This window comes from Lathamus discolor, chromosome 6, assembly GCF_037157495.1.
Source record: "Lathamus discolor isolate bLatDis1 chromosome 6, bLatDis1.hap1, whole genome shotgun sequence".
NCBI lineage: Eukaryota > Metazoa > Chordata > Aves > Psittaciformes > Psittacidae > Lathamus > Lathamus discolor.
Window position 1 is genome coordinate 36,805,097 of NC_088889.1, and position 9,700 is coordinate 36,814,796.

At 45.6% G+C, this 9,700-nt stretch overlaps 1 protein-coding gene and 1 long non-coding RNA gene across 2 annotated transcripts in view; one reads left to right on the top strand and one right to left on the bottom strand.

Annotated features, from left to right (window-relative positions):
- ADCK1 (aarF domain containing kinase 1) overlaps positions 1–1,145 on the bottom strand; it is a 79,577-nt gene extending 78,432 nt beyond the window's left edge. The window contains exon 1 of the mRNA XM_065685960.1: positions 1,060–1,145. The gene's annotated coding sequence lies outside the window, so the exon portion shown is untranslated. The remainder of the gene's footprint in view (positions 1–1,059) is intronic.
- Positions 291–5,716, top strand: LOC136017585 (uncharacterized). The gene is made up of 3 exons (XR_010613993.1): positions 291–347; positions 5,346–5,455; positions 5,638–5,716. It is a non-coding gene; the product is annotated as an uncharacterized LOC136017585 (long non-coding RNA).
- Positions 5,717–9,700: the final 3,984 nt, after the last annotated feature.

The following is a 9,700-nucleotide window of genomic DNA, read 5'->3' on the forward strand; positions in this document are numbered from 1 at the left end:
TGCCAGCTGTACGCCATGAACAGAAGATGGGAACTTTAGGTAGCAAATAAACAGGCAGAGCAGCAGAGCTCTTCAGCAATAAAGGTCCTGCTTTCATGCTTAATGTGTTGTACCAATAAAAAAGGAAGAATTTAAACCCCTCCAATATAAGGTACAAAAATGGAACCGTCAGAAATCAATTGTATTTTAAAGTTTTGCGGAAGGTGTCGAGGACTCTTTTCCATGCAAATGAGCCATTGCGGCACCCCTAGGGTGTCCATCCCAAAGCTGCGAAATACGCCGCAGATGTCACTGCTTCTCGCTAGCCAGGCCTGCGCAGATCAGTCACCTCCACTTCTTTCACCGAGGTGAGCTGGCTCCCGTGGCTTCCACACAACCGCACGCCCTCCCCTTTCCCCACAGCCGGGAGCCGTGCTGCCCCTGTTGCCACTCGGGGCGCCCGGGACGGACTTCACGGGTCGCAGGACGGGAGGTCACGGGTGTTCTCGCGGAGGTGACCCCTGCAGGCCCACCGCCGCCAACAGCCCAGGCCCGTGTCCGCAGCACCGCGCGCTCCCGAGGCCCGGGAGCGCTGACAACCCCCGAGGTCTGCGGGCACCACGCACCCGCGGTCGCCGCAAAGCCCCGGCGGGGCCGCTCCGCCCTCTGCGGCCAGCGCCGCAGCAGCGCGGCCCAAGGTCTGCCCGTGAAGGACGCGAGAGGCCGGCTCCGGCCGCTTTTAGCTCTCCTTCAGACGTGCCCCGCCGCGCCTCGCGGAGCACGCCCGCGCCCCCCGCCGCCCCCGCCTTCACGCACAGCCCCGACCCCGCCGAGCCCTGTGGCGAGAAGGCCTCTGTCCCCGGGGCCTGCCATTGCGGTGGGCGACCGCCCCTGGGCCCGGAGCCCCCGTCCGCCGGCACTAGCAGGGGCACGGAGGGGCCGAACCGAGCCGAGGTTCCCGAGGCCGCAGCAAGCGTTGAGAGGGCAGCGAGGGCCCGAGCCCGCTGCCGCCACCGGCCCGCGCGCGCAGCCTCCGCCCCCGCGCCGAGCCCTCCGCCGGCGCCCGCAGCCGGCACTTACCGCCGAGCCGGCACTTCAACTCCCGCGCGCCCAGCCGTCTGGTGCCCCCTCCGCCTCGCACATGGTACACCCTCTCCCGCGCGGCATGCTGGGAAATGTGGTCTCCGGCCGCGGCCGCTGGGACGGCGGGGGCGTGGTGGGACTGCAAGGGGCGTCCCCTGGGTGAGCCCACCGGGGAGCGGCACCGGGGGGGACAGTCGCAGCCGGGCGGCGCTGCGCACCGGCGGGCCCTGGCAGGGCGGCGGGGACCCCAGCTCCTAACGGGACGGGAGGAGGCGCAGGGGCAGCACTCCCAGTTCGGAGTGAAGCAAGGCAGCATGGCATCTGCCCTGTCAGCGGGGCTCCCGGCCCTGCACGGCTGCCGGAGAGACATCCTCGCTCTTCGCAAAACAGTCCCAGGCTTTATGATATTTCGATTGGCTCTCAGCGTTTTCTCAATGAAAGCCCTGCAGCAGGGAGAAGGTATATATGTGTGTGTGCGTACGTGCGTACATCTATGGGAAATCATGAGGGAAAGCAGAAATGCCAAACTCGGACATCAGAGCACTCTTTTTCTAGACCTATGAGAGGTGCTAGAGGGGCACTGGTGCTTTACCGACTAGAAGTCAGAACTGAGCTTTAGTGAAAGGTGCGGATTTGACCAAGACACTATGAACACTTGGTGAGCCTGGCTTCTGCAGCACCTGAGGATTCCATGTGAGCACCATCACCTATGCCACTGTAGCACATGGGCTAACCTGGGCTTCTGGCAGTAGAGCTGAACATGGAACAATGTTGTCCATCATGTGGTCAGATCCTCAAGCAGAGTAAACTGATAGCGTAAACTATGCAGCTATACTTAGCTTTTATCATTTGGTGAAATGCACACGTGGCTTCTTAGTATCAGCTTATATTTAAGGGAATAATTCCAAGAACTGGTGTTCTCCACCCAAGAGGATGATCCAGTGAAACAGCTGTGTTCATCAAGAATAAAAGAGCTGTTGGTAACAAGGAAAAGTAATTGCAGAACAGAAGAAAGCTTTCTCTGCAGCTAACCTCTAGCTCCTTACAATAAGCAGTGAAAATGATAGTAAGTGTTATCATATTCAAGGTTCAATGCAAACCCAATCTTCTCCCCAAAGTCTATTCTTTTATTACATTAAAAGAGAATAAAGCAGAGAATGAAAAAAATGTTCCTGGATCATCATAAATATTGTAAGAGATTCATACTCCCTGGAGCAAGTACCTAGCTTGATAGTCACTCCCTTGAAACTTAGTATTTCTGATTGAACTTCTCTCCCATTGTGAAAAGCAGGAAACTCAATGTTATTTCCAGTTTTTCGGTATCTTCCTGATAAGGAGAATGTGCAACTCAATAACCTGCAAGCCCACAGTAGGAAACTGGATGTATATGGGACAGAGTTTAGGACACCATTACCACCATTAATCCTTAATACTTTAAAAGAATGCCAAAAACCAAACCCAGAATGAGACCAAAAGGCTCTTACTAATTCTTTGAGAATTACTGTTTCCAGCAGGACTCTGGAAACACTGAAAAATCCAGGAAAGCATCAACACACTGCATTTCCGTTAGTATTTGTAGGGATACAGCTGCACCCAAAAAGGTAGAGATGGGGAAAAAGGATTGAAAAACACTTGAAGGAAAAGGTCTCAGCTTCTAGAAGTAATAAACCAGGATGTTGTGCTCAGGGCAAGGTCCTGATGACCGTCTGGCACAAACAGGTTTTTCATCTAAGCCCCTGTGAAGTGCTGTAAAGGTAACCTGTCCAGCTTCTCCCCAGATGTGGGACAATAGTATATTAAAGATTTTCCTAAATGATCAACATAATATTGGGAGTTTTTGTTGGGTTCCCTTTTTGTTTCCATCTGGCTTCACTTCACTTTTGTTTTCCCTAATTGTCTCCTGCAGCAGACATGAACATAAATGCCTGCACAATGTGGGCTTCTTGCTGAATATTATCCAAGGAACAAAGCAGCTACAAATTATGAAGGGCAGGGTTAAGGGTAATTGATGTGCCAGCATGCTGAAGCTGGCCCACACAGCCAGTTGCTGCATCAGCCATATGATAGCAAAACTGTCTACAATCCCCTAAGTTTTCTTCCTTTCTTGGATAGATGGGAGCTTTTGAACTGCTTGGAAGCATCCCAGCTTAGTCTTGGAACATTACAAATTGTGTAGGAAAGACTATTTGTTGGAAGGAAGCTTTAGGGTTTAGAGGGTGAGGTTAAATGAGGAAGAAAACAGAAAGTCAGGGAGACATGCACGTGATGTACTACTGAGCAAATGAAAGTAATGAGTGCAGGATGAACACGAAGTAACCACTGTGAATCACAGAATAAAGTAAGTGTAGAAATACAGGCAAAAGATCTATCGCTCCTGTATCTACTACACCCTGTGGAAGTTTTGCTATAGATCTTTGCATCTGCACATTCACAACCTCCATGGCTCAGGCTCATACTGGGCATAATAGCAGGACATCCATTCAAAGCTACTGTGCTACTGCATATAAAATTCCAGAATAGAGATTGTAACCTCAGCACAACCACTGATTTCTGCTCACAGTTCGCTGCTTCTACCCAGGATGCTTAAGATTGTGGCCCAGGCTATCAATCCCTTGCTTTAACCGCTAGATCACGCATGCTGGCAAAGCTCCCAGCAAAGGGAGCAGGTCAGTATCTGATTTTTGCTGGCCTCTCCTGGAAAAGCTTTGGGAGTTTGCTTCAGATTAATTCTGTTCCTTGCAGCTCTTAGTTAAACAGGCTGAAGCTGGGTCGGCTGCGCAGAGGCAGGGGGAAAGAGGCTTTTGTAGTATAACAATGCTATGTGCCGCTGTGCAGTGGGCTATTATGTAACCAATGCTAAATCTTTCTATAATTAGAACAAGCACCTAGTTAGAGTGATCAGAGCTCTTTTGTGTGAGCCTGCATGGGGTACAAAAAAAGAGCTTGGCTAAAAAGAAAGATGCTGGCTTGATTTCCCTTTCCCTTTCAACTGATGAATAAATTAAATCTCAGATTACCCCAAATTGCTGTGAAAGACTAAAAGCAAAAAGCACTTCCTTTTCATTCTTGTTGAAGACATTTGCATCCCAGGTGTGAATCTCATCAAATGCAGAAACAAACCCAAAGACTCAGGCCTCTCTGTCCCAAGCACTGGAGCAGGAAGAGCAGCCAGACTGCCTGAAGAGAGGACAGAAGGTCAGCATCAGCCTTCTTTACTGAGAATCAACCTCTTTTTTGGATTTGCTTTGACAAAGAATATGACAAGATATCTGGAAGGTCTCATTTATACCAGACATCTCTCACATACAGGAGAAGACACAGGAAAAGAGATTGAAACAGTCCCAGAAAGGTGATCCTACAATTCTGTGGACTCAGAGAACCAGCTTAACAAGGAAACATGAAAAGGTATAGGGAAAAATTGCTACCAGTGCAGTGGGAAGGAAGAACAGCTTGACCCAGCAGGTCCTTCTTTACTCTTCTGATCTGTCCTGCCACTTTATGGATGGTCAGCAACACAAATGTTGAGGCAGATCCATCTTCTGCAGCTATCAACAAGTTCAGCTCTTAAAGTGACTGTAACAATGCCAATTCATACAAGTTGGAGATCTGGATGGTGGGATCTCTGCTGCTAGAGATCTGTACTTCTGAAATATTTTGATTATTTTCTGGTTAGTTCAGGTCACCAGAAGAAATACTATGAATACCTCTGTATAAGGGTTGACCGATAGGCAAATCAACGTGGAAGACAGGAAGCAAAACAACCTGCCTGGAGATCATTCCAGAAGATGGCTTAACATAATCCCACAGGTCTCGTGCTGGGCCTAACCCACCCATGTTCTTGGTCCAACTTTAAATGGAGGTTTTGCCTTTAGATCAGCAATGGAAAGCTCAGAGCTGACTCTGGAAGCCATCATATATTAGAATAGGCTTTTCCTACAAATCATAATGTAAAGAGACAACATTTGGGTAAGACAAAATGTTTCTTGACAGAAACATGCCCATTGCCCCAAGTCATTCAGTCCCTTCAGGGCAGTAGTGACTAAAGTCTGAGTGTGACAACAGAAAGTGATGTTCTACTTTCCATAGCTGTGCTTTAGGTGACCTGCAAAATCTGCTTCTACTAGTATTTTGAAAAGCCTTTGCTCAACTTTGTTGCCCAATAGCCATATAGACAATTGCACACTACCTCCTTACATCTCTCTTACAATTTCTGCTGGCAAGAAAAATACTCTTTGTTTGCTAAAGCTGTTGGTGGCTAAAGGATATTCCACTTCTTCTTGCAGGTTGCTGGGAAGTGTCACTGGCCCACCATGTCCTGTGTGAAAAGATGATGTTTATCAACCAGGAGTGGAATGCTTCCAAAACATTTGCAAAACACCCGGGAGTCTGGAAGGTATTACAGAAGTACATGAAATAATTTGTGTCTATTTGAGAAAGTTTAATTTTCTACAAAGAACAACAAATAATAGAAATAAAACCAGCCTCCCTTTCAGACATTCCAGAGAATACAGACAGAGCTCAGAGAAATTAAAGGTTTTTACAAAAGCACTAACAGACCTTCTGATCTTCCCCCAGCTATAATTATTCCTTCTGAATGCTGCCTGTATCCCCTAAGGGAGTGTGAATTGCAGGGGTTGCTGATGTGGCTGAACTTTTCCATCTAGGTAAATCTCTTCTTTTTCATTGTTTAGCATCTTACCTGTGGCATAATTTATCCCTTGAGTTAAGAAATGTCATTTATTTTGATCATTTCTATCTCACAATGTGCAGTGTCTGTTAGGCATACAGATATCTGGTATTCTATTACTTTGTATTGTCATCTTCATTTGTTACAAGATATTTCATGAACCATTTAATTCTGTATTTGCAAATGTGAAAAGTGCTGAAGTAGATAAAAAGGGTGCAGAGGATTTAACAGCCTATATCTACCCCAAAAGACTCCTTGGAATGCACCAGAAGTATGTTCTCAAAACCAGTTGCGGTATTCTCGTCAAACTAAAAACATCCCTGCTGGCAGCCATGCCAAGGATTAAGTCCTCTGCAGAGCCTGATCTCCTTCCTCACCATAGAGAGGATCAATTTGGCATGATCATTTTGTGGAAAAAGGATGTATGTGGAAACCTGCTAGCATTAATGTCCAGAAATGTTAAGCAAAAAATACTGTGGTAAAAAAAAAAAAAAAAAAAAAAAAAGAAGAAAAAAAGGAATTAATCCTTTCTTAGAGACAGATTTATATCTAGGGAAATGTGTTCAATGATCTCAGAACCATTCCTTGCCTAATGTTTCTTTTTATCAAAGCTCTACCAGAGCAGGCATCTCTGAACCATTACCAGGTCTGCTTCAGATAAAGTACAGAATGAGGAGATACATGAAGATGCACACAGATGATCAGTTCAGAAGAGAATATTAATTTTTGTCTGACGCCGTATATACTGTGGGACATTGTTTCACATCTGTGTTCCTGTATGGGCCTGTATGGTTGCTCACACTTGCCCAAAGCAGATCTTGTAAAAGTGGAAGCATCTCCTCCCAAGAGACTTCAGCTTTGATTAGGCAATAACAAGAGATTGAAAAGTAAGCACCTCCCACAGTTTCCCAAAGGTTAATCACTCTCAGTGTTAAGTATTTCTGCCTAATTTCTTGTTGGAATTTCTCTAATTTCCACTTCCAGTCACTGGTTCTTGTTTTGCCTTCCTCTGTGAGATGAAAGAGTACATTCAAGTCTTGTATTTGTAACTTCTGTAGGTACACATACTGGATAGTCAGATCACTTCTCAATCTTTGTGTGATGAGCAAACCATACGAAATGTTTTCATTTGCTCACTTGGATAATTTCTCCTTGTGATTGACAATAAGGACAGAAAAACTGAGTTCACCTTATTTTAATCTGGCAATTCAACATTTACCTTTTCAAACTTCACCACAAAACAAGCTTACTTACTGTATTTTCCCTACACTTCCAATTAACACTAGCCTTATATTATGTTTGTAGTCTTCTAACCCTCTTCTGTCTTCCAGCAGTGTTTTAGAAACTTCAATGCCACAACATAGAGTTCCTCTAGAGTTCACCATGTTCCTGCTTCTATGTCCATGGGCTGCACAAGGCTTTTCATGACTTCACAGAACCAGAAATTCATGCTAAGCTGCTTCTCTCTCAGGTCAGGTTCAATGATAACTATGTAAATTTTTTATTTCTTTGCTCTGGTGGTTAAACTAATATAAAAATTAAATAGTTTTCTCATTTCAAGAAGAAAATATAAAAAAACTCCAAACCAAACCCAAACAAAAAAACCCAAACCCAAACCAAAGTCAACCCCCCAACCCCCCCAAAACCAAACAAAGAAAATAAACCAAACAAAAAACACAAAACATTTTTGACCAGTCAAACCTTATATATAAGCATTTTCTAGGTTTGATATAAGTGATGCAGAGCAGGAGCAAGAAGTTATTCACAGCTGGATTAGAAGCACATGCATAAAATAACGACTGATATGCTCACAGAGCCATATGGTTGAATAAGCTTGTACAGCCCCTTCTTACCATATGGTCCACTCTGTCCAGTGCTAAGAGCCTTATGTATTCACAAACTTGAAATTAGCCAACTCTGACACCAAAATTAAACCACAGAAAATGGTTCAAGGGGAAAAAAATAAAGTATTAGAAAGAACCTGTGTTGCTTATAGCCAGACAGCTATAAACAGCTGCAAGCACGAACAGCTCAGTACCTATAAAAAGAAAGTGACTGCACGCTTCTCAAAATGGGCTGGGAAACGGAGGAAACCAAAGGAGCATCTCCCTAGTGCAGGAGCTGAAGCAGATTGCTCATCTACAATTGTGTATTGTGGTTGTCACATAAACTGCTGCAAAATAGCTCCGAAAGATGTCTATTTGACATATACCATTAAATAATGCATCACAGCAAAGGAAGAAGGAGAAATGTCAAAGTAGGAGGGAAAAAAGATTTTTTTTAGCCAAGAGTAGTCTAACCGCTGGAGAGAGACCGTGGCAACTTCCAGTGGTGATAGGAGGCTCCTGAATCAGGAGGCAATATTGCCAGATGTGACAAAAGCAATTCTGTTGCTAAATGACTGACAGAAATGGGTAGGAGAAATGACAGATGAGTTTTGCTCAGAAAAATTATTGATAAACGATATATGCCAAAGTCCTGTATCTTTAGCTTTGTCTGAAGTGCTCGTAAGAGGCTGTCTTGCAGAAACAGGGAATAATCTGTCATTCACAGAAATGATGACAGAGCTGCTGTCATCACAGTGCAAAGCTGAAGTCTGATTCTTACTGGAGATGACAAGAGTTTTGGCATAGAAAGACTGCAACAGGGCTGTCCCTACCTTACCCCAAATCTCCCACATCCTAGAAATTATAGCAGATGAACTAGTCTGCCCTGCAGATTATAAAACAGCCAGTCAGGCAAAATGGCTAGAAGACTGCGAGACAGACATTTAGTCTGCCTTCTAGTCTTCCTGCCTCTTATGGTATGATTTTTTGTTTCTAATAGACTGTGTTTGTTTCTTAACCATTCTACCCTTTTCTTCTCTGGCCAGCTGTTTCTCTTCTAGATGAACCATACCTAGCACAATGGGACTCTTTGCTCTTTGATTCACTAGAGAGCAGTTACTAATTAATAACTGAATTCCTTTGATTTTATATGGTACCACTTCCACACAAACAGGAACTTACCCATGTAAAGCTCCATCTACTACTAGTTCCCATCTACTGTAATTCCCTGAGAAGTATTTTTTCATGTTCTGCATTTTAACTATAGAGTGCATCCCTTGGCTTAATTTAAAAAAAACCCACAACTTTTATGTAACATATGGATGCCCATTATACATAGACAGTAAACTCCTGGCATTCAATACAGAAGTTTTTATTTTAAATCAATACATTTTTACACCCCTTTTCCATCTCCCTTCTTCCCTTCTCTCTCATGTCCCGATATCTAAGTAGCAGATAACAGAATAAAGAAATTAACATTCCAATCCATTTGCTCTGTATTTTCTGCATTTTACTTGGACACCTTCAGCTGGATGAACCATAAAGTTACTGAACTTGCTGGAAACTATCTGAAGAGACAGGATGTCTGGAAAAAAAAAAAGATACTGTACTGAGAAACCCCCCTTTTCTCATTTTTTCTTCCAGTTGTATCTCAGGGATCTATCTTGTTCATTTTTCTGGCACAGCCTTGTTAGGATTGCACCATTTCCACCGGGTATATCTCCTCCGCCCTAGTTTGCCGAGGCCAGCAGTGCCTGGGGAGGTATCCAAGTGGGACAGACACGCAGTACGGGAGATAGCCCGCATGCGGTTGGGGGGGTGTTCATTAGACCGTGGCCGTCCGGCGGCAGGTGCGGGCCCGGTATCCAGTCCGTGACGGGCTGCAGCACACGCCGCAGTATCCCCGAGGGTCACCCGCCAGGGCAGTGCTATCCTCTGCGATACTCAGCGCCCTGAAGGCAGCAAATGCCCGGCCGAGCTGGGCCGAGCTCGACAGCAGGCTCCTCGCGCGCAGCCGGTACCTCAGCACCGACGCCGATGTGAACCGCTGCCCCTGAGGAACGACATCTCCCAGAAGGCCTTGCGGCCCGTCCGCACGCGCACCACAATCACGCAGAGAACCGCC